The following is an 18,050-nucleotide window of genomic DNA, read 5'->3' as shown; positions in this document are numbered from 1 at the left end:
ACTGCTCTAGGGCCAAGCTTGAGAGTCTCCTCCGCAGCCTCAGCCAGAGTCCACATGAGTGTCTGCCCTCCATGCAAAATGACGTCCAACAACAAATGGCCTTTACAGTTTCTGACTATCCACCGTCGCTCGGCACACGGTCTCTCTGGCCCAAAGGGGAATGAAAAGAGGAGGCAGAGGCCTGAGTTATTCCCCCTGCAGAGCCTAGAGAGAAGGATGGCTTACATTTGTAGCAAAGAGGACTGAGGCTAGAGCTTTGATTGGGGGGGTGGCGGCGGGGAGGTTTGCAAGATCCATCACCCTACCCAAGGAGTCACCCCACCTCTGGTGCCTCCCCAGCCTGAGCAGACAGGCGGGGCGGGGTGTGAGCAACGTCAGTGCTCAGCCACATGTTTGTTCTCTTTTCCTTGAGTCAACCGTTTGGAAATCATTTTAGATTTATTTAAAAAAAAACAATTCCAAAGACCATGAGAATAGTGTCTTTTATTTTCCAAATCAAAATAAAACTGGCAGGGCATCAAAAATACATTGTTCCTAGGAATAGATAGGACAATAGTAGTACACTACCCATGCACCCCAAACTATCACATATTGCTGATGGACAATTTTAAAGTTCTAAATTAATGGAGAAATGTTTCATGCTCGGGTGTCAGAAGAGTCGGTATTTTTCTAAATTGATCTGTCGATTGAAGGCAATCCCAATGAAAATGATATCAGGCTTTTTCAGTGACAGTTGAAAACTGACAAGCTGATTTAAAGATTCATTTGGCAAGGATCAATCTAGAACCCCCTCCCAGGGGGACGAATAATGGAAAGGTGGGTGAGGGGTGACAGAGGACGATATAAGATATGGAAATAATAATCTATAACTTATTAAGGGTTCGTGAGGGAGGGCAGGTGGGGGAGGGGGATGAAATGGGAAGCTTATATTAGGGGCAAAAGTGGGAAAAGAATGCTTTGAAAATGATGATGGTGGCATATGTGTAAATGTGCTTGACACACTGGAGGAATGTATGGATTGTGACAAGAGATGTAAGAGCCCCCAATAAAAGTATTTAATAAAAATAAATAAATAAAGATTCACTTGGAAATCCAAAGGACCCCGGCTGGCCTTTACAGTTTTGTACAAGAAAATAACAAGTTCGATGACTCACACGTCCTGATTTCAAGGCTTGTTTCAGAGCTTCAGTAGTTAAGTCAGTGTGGAATTGGCAAAAAGGAGAGATACCTAAATCAATGCCACCGAATAGAAAGTTCAAAAATAAGCCCAGATAAACCACAAACTAAACTCACTGTTGTTAAGTCAGTTCTGACCAGATACCAGTGGTTAATTGATGTCTGACAAAGGTGCAAAGACCACTCACTAGACAATGATTAGTCTTTAATAAATATTTTTTTAACCACTGAATATCCATATGCAAAACAAGGAGAACTTTGATCAATATCTCTCACTATCTACAAAAATAATACTAATAATAATGACCCAAATGGAACACAGACCTAAGTGTAAAACATTAAACTTGCAAACTTCCAGAAGAAAACATAGGAGATAAATCTTTGTGGCACTTTGAGGTAAAAGATTTCTGCGCCATCCTTACAATTGTTAGGCTTCAGCACACAGCAGCAGCCGGTGGGTCAATCCACCTCCTTAAAGATCTGCCTCCTTTCCGTTAAGCCTCCACTTTACCTTTTCCGGGCACTGATATCTATCCCACGTACCTGAGACAAAGTCTCCCGTCCCGCCCAGCTTCTGAGGCCTATTCTGGCTGGACTGCTTTTAAGACAGATTCGTCTGTTCTTCTGGCAGTCCATAGGTTTTTCAATATTCTTCACCACCACTATAATTTAAGAGCTTCAATTCTTCAATCTTCCATATTCATTGCCTGACTTTCATATGCACATGAGGCAACTAAAAATCCGGGGCCCTTTAGTCCTTATCCTTCAACACTTTAAAAGTGGTCTTGTGCAGCAGATTACCTAGTGCGATACTTGGCTGGATTCCTTGACTGCTGCTTCCACGAGCATTGACTGTGGATTCGAGAAAGATGAACTCCTTGCCAACTTCAATCTTTTCTGTTTATCATGATGTTGTCTATTAGTCTAGTTGTGAGGATTTTTGTTTTCTTTACATTGAGCTGTAATCCATACTGAAGGCTTTGATTTGTTGTGTCACGTGCCTGTGGCAGGTTGTTAATAAGCCTTCCTCCCGTCCTGGTGCTGCGTTCTTCTCCACATAGTCCAGCTTCTCGGATGACTTGCTCCGCATCCGTACTGAGTAGGTATAGTAAAGGGACACAACCCTAATGCACACGTTTCCTGATTTTAACCATTTGCTTATTCTGTTTGAACAACTGCCTCTCGGTGTATGTACAGCTTTGGCATGAGCACAAGAAAGAAAGGAATTCCCATTCTCCGTGTTGTCCGTAGTTTTTTGTCATCTACAGTCAAATGCCTTTGCATAGTCAATAAAACACAAGTAAACACCTTCCTGGTAGTCTCTGCTTTCGGCCAGGCAAATCTGACAGCAGTGATATCCCTCATTCCACATCCTCGTCTGAATCCAGCTACATTGCAGCTAACTGTCCTGTGACAGTCAGGTTTCGTGTCAGCTTGCTTGGGTCAAGATGCTCAGTGGTTTGGCAGGAAAGGTCCAGTCATCCCTCACGATGTGACCTAACACGACGCAATCAAGGCCTTGTGGGAACGGCGGTGAGCAGCCAAACAGTTGATAGAAGATTAGGGTGCAAACCCCTTTACTTAGGTCACAGTGATGCAATTGAAAGGAAATCTCCTCAGAGGTATGCCATATATATATATTTCCCCCCCATATAAGCATGCTGTAGAAAACTGTGCTTGTGTTTTGCTGGGTCTGGACTATATATATAGTTTTCCTTCTCTAGAGAACCCAGACTAACACATACTCCAATTGTTTGGTTTTTTTTTTTCTTTCAACTTCTTAATTGTCTTCAGCAAAGTTTTACTTGCATATGATATTAATGATATTGTTATATAATTTCTGCATTTTGACTACATGCTTGATCAATTTCAGATTGAAGAACTTCATAAAATTCTTAAATTTCCTCATCAGTGGCATTCGTGGTTGGTATGCAAATTTGCATAATATTGTATTAACTGGGTTTATCACAGACAGCACTGTATTTTAAGATAGATCTTGAATTATTCTTTTTTTCGAACATCACAGAATTTTAATCCTCCTTTTCCAGGTTGCCTAGACCACTTGTGAAGAAGAAACCTGTAGAAAGTTAGTAACTTAAAAGAGGAGGAGGAGGAAAGTTAGTAACTGCCACAAGAGACGCCGGAGAGTGGCACGTGCTCAGTTCTCCGAAAGCCCTGCTTTCTGGGGAAGGTAGGCAGGGTCTGCATGCACTGCTGGGGTCTCTGCTCATACTCGCTGGAATCAATCGTGGCTGACGGGAGGCCACGGGTCGCTTCTCATCATCCTTCTTGCAAACTCTTCGGCATTCTTACAGAAGTTTTTGCGGCCCTTCGAGTCTTCTTAAGCTAAGTCAGCCCCATAAGGGCCTGATGACTTGGGGGCTGGCTGGCTTCAAGTTGTCAGTGCTAATTACAGGCAGGCCGACCTGTTCCTTCTCATAGATGTTTGAGTGGTAGATCTTTGTTTTGAAGGTGATCTTTGGTGGTTTGAATGGATAAGCTGCTGGAAAGTTGATTTTGATTCTGAAGGCCTCCTTATTATATGGAGGGTTGTCAGAAATAAGAAGCCCCAGCCCAGTCAACAAAAAAGCTTCACCAACTTGAATGCTACAGACGTTTTCAGTGCACATCTGGGATCCCTTCAAGCTCTCCGTCAGCTTCCCGCTGGCTGCGTCTGCATCGGGTGCTCTAGGAACGCTCTTCATGACAAGGAATGCCATGCCATGGCTCTGGAATCCCTCATGCCTGGCATAATGAACCATATGAGTATCGGACTCAAAAGGCCCAACACCAGTTCATTTCAGCTCACAAATTCCTAGCCTATCAACCTTTATGTGTCCCATTTAATTTTTAACAACTTTCAATTGTCCTGGATTCATACTTCATAAACCCCATGTTCCAGTTGTTCACCAATGTCTAAAGCTGCTCTGTCTCATTTTGAGTCAAAGCTCGTGAGCAGAGCCGCTCTCTAGAAAGTTTTCAGTGCTTAGTTCCTCCTAAGTGGACAGCCTATGCCTTCTCCCTATCTGACCTGAGTCTGTAAGTTCCACTGAAACCTGTCCCCCAGGTGTGTTCCTGCTGATATTTGAAATACCAGTGGCATAGCTTCCACATATCACAACCAGTGTCAGGTGGGTAGTGGCATTATCATTGCAATATAAATGAATAAAAATATAATTACAATGAACAAAAGCCATGTATATTTGAGAATGATGAGGGCAACAAATATACATATGTGCTTGACACAATGGATGTATGTATGGATTGTGATGAGAATTGCATGAGCCCCCAATAAAATAATTGAAAATAAATAAATAAAAGATATGGAGAAAAAATAAAGAGCAAAAAAGATAAAAAACAAAAAAAGAGTCTAGGAAATGAAAGTTAATTTCTAGTGATAGAAAGCAGATCAGTAGCTACAGGGGAGGTGGTGGAGGGGAGTAGAATGAGGAGAGAGAGATTACAAAGTGGCATGCAAAAAAGAAAAAAGTGGTATGAAGAAGCCTGGCTGGGGGGGTAATGGGTGTGTTTATCATCTAATTTGTGATGGTCTTTTCATGAGTGCTTAAATATGTCAGAGCTTATCGAATTATAAACTTCAAGTAGGTGGTTTATGGAATGTTAATTATACCTCAATAAAACTAGTTGTTGTTGTTAAAAAAGAGCAGTTACTCCCCATAAGAGGAATGGGGCTGACGGGTGGTCCAAGCAATCTGGGGCTTAGACATTCCCGAATGGAGAATTACTCACCATCTCCTGCCAGGCCATGGTTGCTGTCCCTTCCCACTTAGCTCGCTGACCCTCTGTTCCTCCTGCATCTGGGAGGACTGCCGCCCCTTTACACAGCAGCTAGTCGTGGCAGTGTTCTTTGGTAGAAGCAGCAGGCCCTCGCTGCCTCCATGTGCTCTGGGCCAGGGTCACTGAAGAAGCGCCTCACTCGGCTGCCCAGGCTCTGGTTCTGAGCACTCAGCCTTTCTGGTCTCCAAGGCTCCCCAGCTGCACGCCATATACCTGAGCAGGTTTCCATTTCAGATGTCAGGTGTTCACCTTCCCAAGGAAGGGGAAGGAAGATGCATTCTCACACTTGCAGATGATCAGAGGCTTTCTCCAGTGCCACTCTTCTAAAGGAAACAGAAATGAAATCTTCAGTCATTGATCATGCTAGCTGCATCCTGGTTAGGACACCCTGCCGCACGCCACCCTCTAACAGGAGGGCCTGTCCATCCCTTGTAGTCTCTAGTCTCAGCTAGGGCTTCACCAATGCCTGGAAATCCTTTTATGTATCCTTGGTCCTCAATCTTTTATATGTTCATCCAAAGAGAATACTCATTAAGCAACTTTCTCCTATTGAATCTGAACGTGGAAGGATGCATGCTCATTGGTGCAGGCAGTCATTGTCAGCCTAAGAAGGGAGCCAGTCTATGGAAAAGTCTCCCGATGGAAGCAGGCGGTGAGGAGAGACAGTAGAGAAACCAGGCATGCGCAACCCCTGTGCCTCGAGTTGTGGGAGTGACTTTTGATTATTGTTTAAACTGTTTCTTGAGTTGGGGTTTCTGTTACTTATCATATCATCAGGAGCATTCTGGTTCAAGCAAGGAGGGGACAAAGGAGTGATAAATAGTATGTTTAAGGGATGAGGAAGCAGAATATGTTTACAGGCTGAGAAGAAGTTGCCCTAGGAGGGAAGAAAAAAGTGAAAACTACAGGTGGTGGAGGTCAGAGGTCTTTGCTTCCTGGGAAGGGCTTAAGTGGAAGCTACCTCTCCTCTCACCATGCTTAAGATTGCCCTGGGGTCTATGCGCCTTGCACTGCACTCCCCAGCGAGCTGTCCACGGCCTGCTGAAAGCACGAGCGTTTCATTGTACATACAGCACTCACCACGGCATTGACTGAAAATAGAAAAACAGCACCACGGCTTCACGACTAACAGGGCTGACATACAATTGGCCCTACCCTCCTAAACAATTTAAAACCTGGGCAAAATTCAGGAGACGGTCATTTTCAGATCTGTGACAATAGGCAGTTCAGAACTGCAGGGCCTGCGAGAAGGGAAACGCTGAGGTGAGTCTCACAATCACCTGGGGTTCCTCCCTCAAGGCGGTTTCCAAGGACAGAAAACCTAAGCCGAGCTGAGATGAGATGGAGGTAAGCGCTCAGGGCAGCAAAGCAGTTAGGATTTATGGGTAGAAGACCAGGAAAGTGGGCGTTACACCTGGAAGTCGCCCCAGAAAGCTCCCTAGCGGTCATTGGGAGCCTGAATATGCACATGAGCACACACAGTGTGGAACTCTAAAAGGTCAGGCAAAGAGTACCCACTGGGGAACTGTACATTCACCCTCAGAGCTCACCAAGGGTTGGGAGGCCTGCAAGTTTCTGCTGGCCTGATGGAGGGGTGCTGGAAAGCCTGGTGTCAAAGAAGACCCCAGAAGAGCTCACCTTAGAGGAGGGCTAAACTTGTGCAGGAGTACAGGCTACTGGAGGTGTGCCGTGGCCAAGCTTCAACATCAGGCTTGAATAGAACAAGCTGCTCTGAAGCTATCTTCAATGCCTGTCAAAACAAACTTCAGCACTCTTTAAAATAAAGCAAGATTAAATTGTTAACTAAAATAACATTTAACATGTCTAACATCTAATCAAAATCACTAGACATGCAAAGAAGTATTAAAATGTGAGCTGTAATCTGGAGGTTAAGTCAATCAACAGAAACAGGCACAAAAATGTCATGAATAATGGTATTTGCATACAAGATTTTTAAACAGATGTAAGAGAATGAACAGAAAACAAGCATCATAAGGAAAAAAAAGAAGAAAAAAAAAAGAAATAGGATACCAAAAAAAAAAAAAAAAAGTCCAAGAGCTTGACAAATCCTTACCCCTTAGAGGTATAAAGCTGAGGTTGACTTATCAAAAACAACCATGCTCTGAAAATTGACCAAAGGCAAACATTTATGATCTAGAACTCCTGATACGACCGTGGAATTCTGCAGTCTTTGCCCTGCCTCCCCTCCAGACCCGTAGGTGGGAAAGGAAGTTTGATTAGGGTGGGACTGGCCATGAAACTTAATAACCTTGCTGCCATAAGAGACAGAACTTATTTGGGGCACAGGGCAGAAGCCTATAACCTTGACTTTGGCATTGCCAGTATCAGTGACAACCTCAGTAGGAAATGGATGGAAAAACTCACAGCTCTGCAAATCTATAGAGTTGTGGTTCCAGTCAGACTGAGTAGTACAGCCTCAGTTAGTAATGAGATCTGGAGAAAAGTGAGCAATAGACACGCTTGCTGGGAAGCAATAGACACGCTTGCTGGGAAGCAATGTATATAGACTGATGTGATCTGAAAAAGCAAGAAAAAACAACAATAGAACTACAATAGTATATTAGAAAACATCTGTGTCATTTAAAAGATAATAAAGAAGAAACACAAACAAAAACTTGTGGATGTTGAAAACAAAAAGCACAATGGTTGATGTATATCTAACCATATCAATAGTTACTGTGACTGTGCATTAACTAAACATTCTAGATTTAAAAAACGAAGGGGCTGGTTTAGCCCAGCTACTTAGGATGGTCAGGTGGGAGAAAAGAGCAAGATTCAACTGTCCACAGTCTACAAAGGCACACTTTAGTTTAAAAATCACAAATGAGTTGAAAGTAAAAGCTGAAACTAGACAACTGAGTAAGCCGTCACCACAGAGAAATGGAATGGCATATTAGTAATCATGCAAAAATAAGGTAAGCATTATTAATAGGATAAAAGGGGTCTTTCATAATGATGAAAAGATCAGTGTACCAGGAAGACTGAACCATTACAGATGTATGAAAGGGATTTTAAAAGTTTGTGAAAACATTCCATTATATTTTAATTCCATTTTCCTGCAGACTTTTGGAAGTCCCTGAAATATATATATTTAAAAAATGAAACCTTTGCTTTTCAACAGACACCACTAATAAAAAAGAATTACTTGACAGATTGCAAATTAGGACAAGGATCTGTGTGTACAGAATACAAGGGGCTTCAAAAAGTTTGTGGAAAATGGAATTAAAATGTAATGAAATGTTACCACAAATTTTTTATTCCACCTCCCCACAACACCACAAATTTTTAAATCCCCCTCATACATAAAATGTTTCTACAACTCAACAATAAGACAAAAAACCTAATTATGAAATTAGAACATTCAGGGCAAACTATTGGAACAGACATTTCCTTAAAGACTATAGATAGGGAGAACCAATCACAAAGATCTACCTATAACCCCCTCCCAGGGGGATGGACAACAGAAAAGAGGGTGAAGGGAGACATCGGTCAGTGTAAGACAAGAAAAAATAATAATTTATAAATTATCAAGGGCTCATGAGGGAGGGGAGGGAGGAGAAAAATGAGGAGCTGAAACCAAGGGCTCAAGCAGAAAGAAAATATTTTGAAAATGATGATGGCAGCAAATGTACAAATGTGCTTGACACAGTGGATGGATGAATAGATTGTGATAAGAATTGTATGAGCCCCCAACAAAATGATTAAAGAAAATGTTCTAAAATCGATTGTGCTGATGATTGCGCAACTCTTTTTCATATGGTTGAACTATTGAGTTGTATGATTTGTGAATTATATGACAATACACTGTTTTTAAAAAGAAGACGGTAATGAATGAAACACATTAAAAGATGCTCATAACTAGTCATTAGAGAATTAAAACAATGAGATATCACTACATGATACACTCAAAATAAAACAAAACAAACCTAAACTAAAACCCACTGCCAAAAAAACCCCACACCTCACTGCCATTGAGTCATTTCTGACTCACAGCAACCCTATAGGTCAGGGCAGAAGTGCCCCTGCAGGTTTCTGGGACTAGCTTTTCATGGGAGTGGAAAGTCCCCATCTCTCCTCGGGGTGTCTGGTGACTGTGACCTGCAGCCCATGTATAACCCACGACTGGACAGAAGAAATCAGAAAAGGCACTACCTACCTACCTACCTACCGCGAAGAAAGACCAATCAGGAGTGAAACACAGCCTTTAACCCTAGGATCCCTGCACGAAGAGCTCATACCAAAGCACACGGAGATTTCCAAGGGGGCCCTGGCCCACAGACATGGAAAGAAGACAAGAACTTTCCCCAGAGCCAACAGAGAGAAGAAGCCTTTCCTTAGAGCCGGCACCCTGCATGGGGACTCCCAGCTCCCTAAACTGTGAGAGAATGAATTTGTTTCTTACTTGTGAAATGTCTATCATAGCTGCACTAGCTAGCTGACACAGACGGGTCATGCACAAGATTACAGAAGTAGGTGCTGGAGCAGAGAGTAAGATCCTGATCACAGGACCCAGGTTGTTGTGTGGCTGTTGTTTGGGTTTGCCTGTTCAGTGGAAACGAGAGAAACCAATGAGATGGATTAAGACTGACTTGGTGGCTTCTCTGGAAGTGCAAAACCAGGGGGACATATGTCGACATATACAGACTTAGGAAATGACTCACACAATTGTTAGGAAGTCTCTCAGGCCATCATGAGGGTTAGTGACCTCAGCTGGTTCACATGTGAGAGGAACTGACTCATCCCAAACCTGCAAGCTCGGAGACAACTGGAGGCCTCTGCTGGCTCATGAGGTTGTCAGGGCTGATGAATCCCAAATCTGCAGGTCAGACAACAGGTGGGAAGCTGCAGGATCCAGGGTTAGACGCCAAGAAAATGGCAAGCTCAGAGAAGTCCAAGTTTATAATATGGGTGCAAACCAAACCCTCAAGAAAACTTCCCTACCAAAGGATGAGCTGCTCACATCAGATCACACCATGGGAGATGATGGATAGTCTATTTCAAGTCAATGAGAATTTTAGCCCGGCCAAGTTGACATATAACATTAACCACCACAGACGGAACAGCCACAACAATGAGCTCAAACATACCAACGATTATGAAGCGGGCACAGACCGGGCTGCACTTCATTCTGTTAGACGCAAGGCTGACCTGAGTCCGAGCCAACACAATGATAACTGACAACAGCCCACCTTTTCCCTGTTGATGTGGACGGTCTGTAGATGGGAATGGTGAAGAATAGTAGGGATGATATCGTCAGATTATATGACTTCTAAAGGAAGACAGATGGAAGAATGCACTTATGTTGGAGTTTTTTTGTTACTTCCCATTAGGGAAGAAAGCTTTGTCCCTGGTATAGGTGCTCAACAAATGTCTGCTGCATGAATGTCCTTGGAACCTTCTTTCCTGACCAACAAATGTACCTACAAGGGCATCTACTTTTCTCTCTTTCTTCTTGTCTGAGAAATATCAAAGGATCAGACCACTGCTCACTATCTGAAATAAAAAGTTAAAACTAAATATGCTGCCCAGGGACCATCTCTCCAAGCAGATCAAACAACACCTCTTCTGCCTTTAGGGTTAGGGAAAATACGGAGCTCAGGAACCGGCGGATCTCTAGAGGTGGGAAACAGACACCTTCTCCGGATGCACCGGGCCTCGCGAGGCTGCTGTTAACTGGTTGGCACTCAGCCTCTCTGGCTCGAGAAGTGAGGCGGATGCTGATTGGCTGGTTTTCACTGAGGTGACTTATTAGCAACAGATTCAAAAGATTTTAAAACAGGTTTCATGGTTACATGTTACAACTATGGCATAATTAGTCTTTTTCTACGTTTGTGGGGATTTTTTTCTTGTCCAAGGCCAATGCTGTGCTCTCTTCGCCAATCCCTCCTCTTGAGCTTTCTCTAGTGCATTTTCTACCACCAGAAACAGATACCCTTGAGCCGGCTCTGATGAGGGCACTAAAATCCAAGAAGCCGATGCTGCTTATGCCAGAGTCCCTCTTGTCTCCCTTACTCCCCCTTTCCCGTCCCTCCCTCTCGCGGAGATCCGGGAGAACGTTGGTAGGAAAGAGTTGAGCCCACATATGTACTTTTACAGTTTCAACAGATCTCAATTGGTTCAGGGAAATACTGGAAAAGCAACAGTACAGCCCTTAGGAAGCAAGTGTCATTCTTTTCCTCTTTCATTAGGCTCCTATTTCTGCTTCTTTCAATACATCTGCTCTTTTATCCTGGTTTTTTGTTTTTCCCCTGTCTGCTTTTCTTGGACAGAGCCAAACAAAATTACCTGTGGTTGGAGGGGGTGCCAGCCCCCCACCACTAATCACGGGTTCAGTAAGCACAATTGTACAGTTGAGATAGATAATGATTATATTAAAGTCATCGAGAGCATGAGAGATAGATAAAATATTGGAATAATGGAGTCAGACACATTTCATGGTAGCATGCTCACCTCCTGGGTGGCCACGATCTTACCAGCCAGGTCCGCCCACAGCGTGGCCCAATGCTAGGTGGGGCAGGGACCGGGCAGGAGGCTCAAGTACCTGGCAGGAGGCTGGAGGACCCCGTTAATTGCTAACCCAGGGTTATATCTACTTAGGGGGGCGTGATTACAGGTAACCACATGTCACCGGAAGGGGCAGTACAATAGGCATACACATCATAGGAAGAGGATGAGCTAGGGGTGTACACATGATAGGAAGGGGAGGAACTAGAGGTATACATGTGACAAGAAGGGTGGACCCTAGATTCATGAGGGTGGCCTAACCTTGGCCACCCTTGGGTGGGTTGACCTCTCTGGGGTCTCCTACAAGGAAACAATCAGCTACTATCCTTATCAGAAGGGTGGGTCCTACTTATTGTGGGATAAGCAGTGGTGACTGCTTGCTCTAGATGGCTGATAGCCCTTAGGGAGAATAACCCCTGATCTACTTCTGATGACCTCCAAGTGTAGAGTCATTCGCAAGCAGCTAAGTTTGGCATATATTTGGGGGAGACAACTTGGGAGAAATCCTTCTGTTTCCCACAGTTACCCAAGTCCTAACACCACAGCATGACCTTCAGCATTAAAGACTACTATTGACGAACCAAGAGGACTCTGGTTCTGAGAATCATTGGGAATGAGCATCTTTGTGGCTGTAGTGGGTTGTGCATTAGGCTGACTGCAAGAAACTGCTAATGGCTCCAAGTGGAGAGATGAAACTTCCTGTTCCTGAAAAGATTTACAGAAGCCCCCAGGGGCACTTCTACTCTGCCTTATAGGATCCCTAGAGGCTGGGATCAACCTGATGGCAGTGAGTTTGTTTGTTTGTTTTTCGTCTAGTCAAGTATGTTTTCATGTTTACTCATCTGCAGCCATCAAGCCATGAAGTATGCAGGGTTTTCCTTTCCAAAGCCTATATAAGAGATAGGCTCTACTAGGGGGCCATGAGTGGGGCGGCTGATGGAACATAGCTAGCACATACTCAAACGATTCCTCTGCCAAACGTGCACCCAGCCCCGTCGTCTCGGCCCATACATACATACAATTCTAAAGCTACCCATTCCACTAATTATGATACAATTTTGCAATCATTAAAACACCTAATCCAAAGTCAAGTCCAACTATTGCACCTGAAGCAATGGAGTGTGTGTCACATAATGTCAACATGCACCTCATCCCACCCCCACTGCTCTTCTCCTAATGGCTTTCTTTTTAAAATCAATTTACTGGGGCTCATACAATTCATCACAATACATAGATCAATTGTGTAAAGCACATCTATACATTTGTTGCCCTCATCATTCCCAAAATTCGCTTGCCTCTTGGGTTCCTGAAATCAGCTCATTTTCCTTTTCCCCCCCTCCCCCTCCCTTCCTCCTCCCCCCTCCCCCATGCACCCTTGATAATTTATAAATTATTATTATATCTTATATTACACTACCCGGCGTCTCCCTTCACCTACCCCTCTGCTGCCCATCCCCTAGAGAGGAGGTTATATGTAGCTCCTTGTGATCAATTCCCCCTTTCTACACCCCCCTTCCTTCCTGGTATCGCCACTGTCACCCCTGGTCCTAGATTCCCTGCGTTTCCAATTCCCATCCGTACCACTGTGCATCATTTGGTCTAGCCAGGTCTGCAAGGCAGAATTGGGGTCCTGGTAGTTGGGGGGATCTCCTAATGGCTTTATTCTTAGGAGCCTGATGAAAAACTACATTTGGTAAGGACTATTGAATAGATTCAATTGTGTACTGTGTCCCCCCACATATATGTTGGAATCCTAACCCCTATCTCTATGGACATAATTATATTTGGAAATACGGTTTTCTTTGTTATGTTAACAGGACCATATCAGCAAAGGGTGTGTCTTAAACCCAAACATTTCTGCGTTATAAACAGCATAGACACTGGGACAAGGATGCACCAAAGGGGAAGATGAAGATGGGTGCCACATGAAGATTGCCAGAGAGCTGAGCAAATGTGGAAGGCACAGAAACTGAAAGCAAGAAGTCCTAGCCTGAGAGCTGGTGTCCTGCATTCAGACTGCTGGTCTCCTGAAGTCTGAGAAAATAAATGTCTGCCCTTTAAAGCCACCCCATTGGGGTATTTCTCTTACAGCAACACTACTTAAGGAAGTTATGTTTTACATAACCCAGAAATACTGGCTATGGAAGAAACAGCACCACATATTGGATGCTAGTTTTTTGGATGCTAGTTTAGAAATACACAGCCTCTTGGAGAACATTGTCCCAACCCTGTGAGGTATGACCATCTAGTTGGTGCCATAATTGTATCTTTAGAAAGACATTTCATTATTCTATCAAGTCAAGTGCTTCAGGTTGATGGGGAACATGGCGAGACCACCGCTCTCTCTGACCCCCATGGTAGACTTATTTGTTGTGGAGTGAGTCCCTTGACCCTAGTGCAATATGGGATACTTTGATACCATGAATGGTAGTGTGGGCGAAGTGTTGTACGCAAGGGAAAGCAAACCTGTATGCAGAGTGTCTATCACAGAAAGAACAAAATACTGTCCTTTCCTTCATGGAAGTGGTCCAAGGTCATCACTTTGCCCCCAGGTTGTCCCCAGGAATAGTACCATATGAGGGCTTCAGTGTTGGCATCTGCTGCTGGCCAGGGTGGACACTCAGCAGTGGCTGTAGCCAAGTCAGCCTTGGTGAGTGGAAGTGCATGTCGCTGATCCATGCACAATTTCCACCTCTACCACCATGACCACTTTGTACACGAGCCCATTAGGCAATGACAGGAAGTGGCTGGGGAAAGAGGCTGACTGACAGCCACAGCATGCATCATCCCATCCACTTGCTACAATCCTCTTCTGAGGTCGCTCTTTTTAGTGCGCATTCACATTAGACACAAATATCCTTACTTTTGGCCCATTCAAAGGGGTTTATCCAGATGCCATGTCCCCATACTTCCTTGCCACCAATTTTCTAATCATTTTCTTTCCAAATCCCTGGCCAACCAGCCAAACCATTGACCATATTCCATGAATCAATATACAGCCACACATCTGACCATTTCTCCTTCCAAGCAAAAAGAACAATCAGGTGAAATCAGGAAGCCACCTTCCCTTCATCTGTGTCCTTCTGAGTGGGGTCTGTCTATCACACAGAACCTGGGGTAAGTTTTCTCTTCCTCAGGCCATTGTCAGGAACTGGGTGAGCGAAGAGCTCAGTGGCTACATCTGACCTCCTCTGGCTTCCCTATTGCCCTGAAGCCGAGGTAGACACACCTGCCTCCGCTCTCTATCCTTCCTTACCTATTAGGAAACCAGTCCCTCCTCCCGTAGCATGCTACTTCTATGCTAGGTTTGATCATGTGTTACCATGTCTCACTGAACTCCATTATAAAAATGGTTGAAATTGCTTGTGGTAGCAATTGTACAATACTGCTGGATGAGATTCAACAGTGGAATGAAATCAGCATTAGCTCCCAGTAAAATGCTTTTGAAAAAAAGAAAGAACATGGCTCAGGTGATTGTGGGTGCTATTAATTCCCAAATCTGACACTTTGCCCTCTGTCGGGCGGATCTTCCTCATCCACGAACCTGAAGACGCTAGTGAAATCAAGACAGGCCACAAATCAAGACAGGTGATAGATCACAACACAAAGTCAGAAACTGGAGGTCAAACGGAGGTGAGCAGAATGTAGGGTCCAGAACCAGAGCCAAAAATGTTGGAAAGTCAAAGCAGGCCATCTTGCTTCTTTCACGCTGCTGATCACAGAAGGGAAGGCTTTGACGGATGTGTGGGCTTTGTTTTTCAGCAGGTCAGACCCCCAAAGAAACAAAAGGCAGCGGCTTGTATCAGACCCTCTACTCAGGTCGAGACTCAGAATGCATCCCATTCTAATCCTGTAACGAAGAGCTCCTTCCAAAGTAGAACGATAACCGCTGGCACAGAGGCTGGAATGCATAATACATCACAAAAGGAGTTATGGCTAGAACAGCCACAGCAAGTAACTGACTATATCTCAGAAGTCACTGTGACAGGAGTGGGGATTTGAGTCACTTCCTCGTGTAACCTATTTATGCCTTCAAGTTCTGCTTGAGCACAATCTTGTACATACCACTTCCAGTTAATAAAGGGTGCAGTTGTGCATGTCTGACTTTAAGACTCTGTGAGCCAGAAAATAGGCCACATAGTTACTTGGCCCAAAGTTAAGAATGCAGTTGCTACTAAGGCCCAGTAACAAGTCAACAGCTATTTCCCAAAAGGAGAGTAGTTACCGGCAGAGGATGGCAGAACTTTTCTCCCAAACGCTAAGCATCCATACTACGATTCACCAATAAGAACCTGACAAAGACTCCAAACAGCATCTCTCTCTGCCACTACCACTTGCACCATTGGATCAGGTAGATGATATAATTCAAGCGGCAGGTCAGCTTGCCCAGCCTTGTCTTTTCTGGATCCCACTAAAAAGTAGCAGCTTTTTGAGTCATTTGATAAATAGATCAGAGCATTACACACAAGTGAGGAATATACTTGCCTCTAAAATCCAAAGAGACCCATTAGGCATTGTGCCTCCTTTTTAGTTGTATGTGAGGCCAGGTGTAATAATTTATCCTTCACTTCAGAAGAAATATTTCCACATGTCCACACACATTGAGCTGCTAGAAATTCCATCGAGGCAGCAGGTGTCTGAGTTTTTTTTTTTTAAGAGTAGTATTTCATAAGACTCTTATCACAATCCATACACACATCAATTGTGTAAAGCGCATTTGTACATTCATTGCCCTCATCATTCTCAAAACACTTCCTTTCCACTTAAACCCCCCAGTGGTGTCTGAGTTTTTATCCGTTTAATTCCCCACCATCTAGCATGCAAATATCTTCCTAATATGTCTAAGGCCATTGACACTTATTCCTTACTAGGCCCGATCAGCCTGGGTCATAATGGACCAGTGTGATACCTTGTGGAAGGAAAAGACTATCCAGATCCCTGTGACTAAATTATAACATAGTGCTGGAAAGTTTCTATATTTGAGGGAAGACAGTGGAGGTGTATTGCTGGTCTTTCCAGCTGAAGGCAACTGTTTCTGGTGTTTCTTCAGAACCACAATTAAGAAAAAGACATTGGTTAGATCACTAGCTGCATACCAAGTGTACCAGATGTAGTATTAATTTGCTCATGCATTGAAACCACATCTGTAACAGCAACTTCAATTGGAGTCACCACCTGGATAAACTTATGATAATTCACTGTCATTCTACAAGATCCATCCACTTTTTGCACAGGTCAAATAGGCAACTTGAATGAGGATACAATGGGAATCACCTTTAAGTCTTTGACGCTGAGATTAATTTCTGTAATCCCTCTAGAAATGTAATACTGCTTTGGGTTTACTATTTTGCTAGGCAGAGGCAGTTCTAATGGTTTCCACTACCATAAGCCCCTGCTTCATCTATCAAAGATTCATTGTGGGGCTTCTGGTAATGACTGAGCATGCCTACTCCAATTATCCATTCTGAAAATGGGGGGGGGAGAGGGATGTTACAGGACAAGTTCAAGGAATATGTAATTCTCTTTCCTCTTTCTTCTCTCCTCCTCCTCTCTGTCTCTTTCTTTCATTGGTCTTGGTCCTCTGGAGAAGCTCGTATAGAGTGTTTCTAGAGAAAAAAAATCAGGATGAGCCTTCTCAATTGTTCTCTAGACTGGCTAGCCTGTCTCTAGAAGGAAAAAGGGTACTGCTAATCCATGGCCCCACCAGCTACTCCAACATACAAAGGGCTACTCCAATCAGAACAGTCTAGCCAAAGAATCCAAAGATAAATGGAATATAAGAGAAGGCAGAAATGTTATGTGTGTATATGCCATTGCCATTTCATATCAAGAGGGTTTCAAAAAGTTTGTGGAGAAATTCCTTTATTTTAAAATTCCATTTCCCCACAGGTTTTTTGGGCTTCTGACCACAAAGTCAGCATTTGAAGCCATCAGGTGCTCTGTGGGAGAAAGATACAGGGGCAGCTCTACCTGTCCTGTAAGGCCGCGTCAGCCAGATGCAGTGAGGGATGGCGAGGTCCTATACATTTGGTTTTCAAGTTAACTTCATATTACCGACCATAACAGTATCTAGTTACTTGAAAAATAGCATTATGTTTTATGTATTCAGTCTTGTATCTCTAAGATACCTCACGTGTTGGACATCTCTGGCCTCCAAAATCAGCTCAAGCGCCTTAGCACGGGGCTCAAACCCTTTCAGGGTCCACCCGGCCCCTCCTCCGCTAGCCCAAAGGTAAGCGCACAGATGTCGGAATCGGCGTTTCGCCACGTCGGATGGCTCTCTCCGGCCCTCCACGCGGTGTAACTTGGGTGTCCTTCAAGTCTCTGCTTAGATACCGCATCGCGATGGCCTGTCTCCCGCTCTCTCTCAGGATTCCAAGCAAACCATTCAGAGCGGCACCCTAGGGGGCAGCCGAACGGCCCAGGACGGCATCCAAGGTAAATCCGTCTCATCTCCCTCCTGCAGGGCGGCGGGCGGGGCCGAGCTCGCAGCCGCTGCCCCGCCGCCTCTGGGACGCGGGCTGGCCTCGTGCCCACCCGCCGCGCGGTGC

The sequence above is a fragment of the Echinops telfairi genome, unplaced genomic scaffold (genome assembly GCF_000313985.2).
Source record: "Echinops telfairi isolate 266 unplaced genomic scaffold, ASM31398v2 ScPeMD7_7425;HRSCAF=8463, whole genome shotgun sequence".
NCBI lineage: Eukaryota > Metazoa > Chordata > Mammalia > Afrosoricida > Tenrecidae > Echinops > Echinops telfairi.
Note: the sequence above shows the minus strand (reverse complement) of the source record.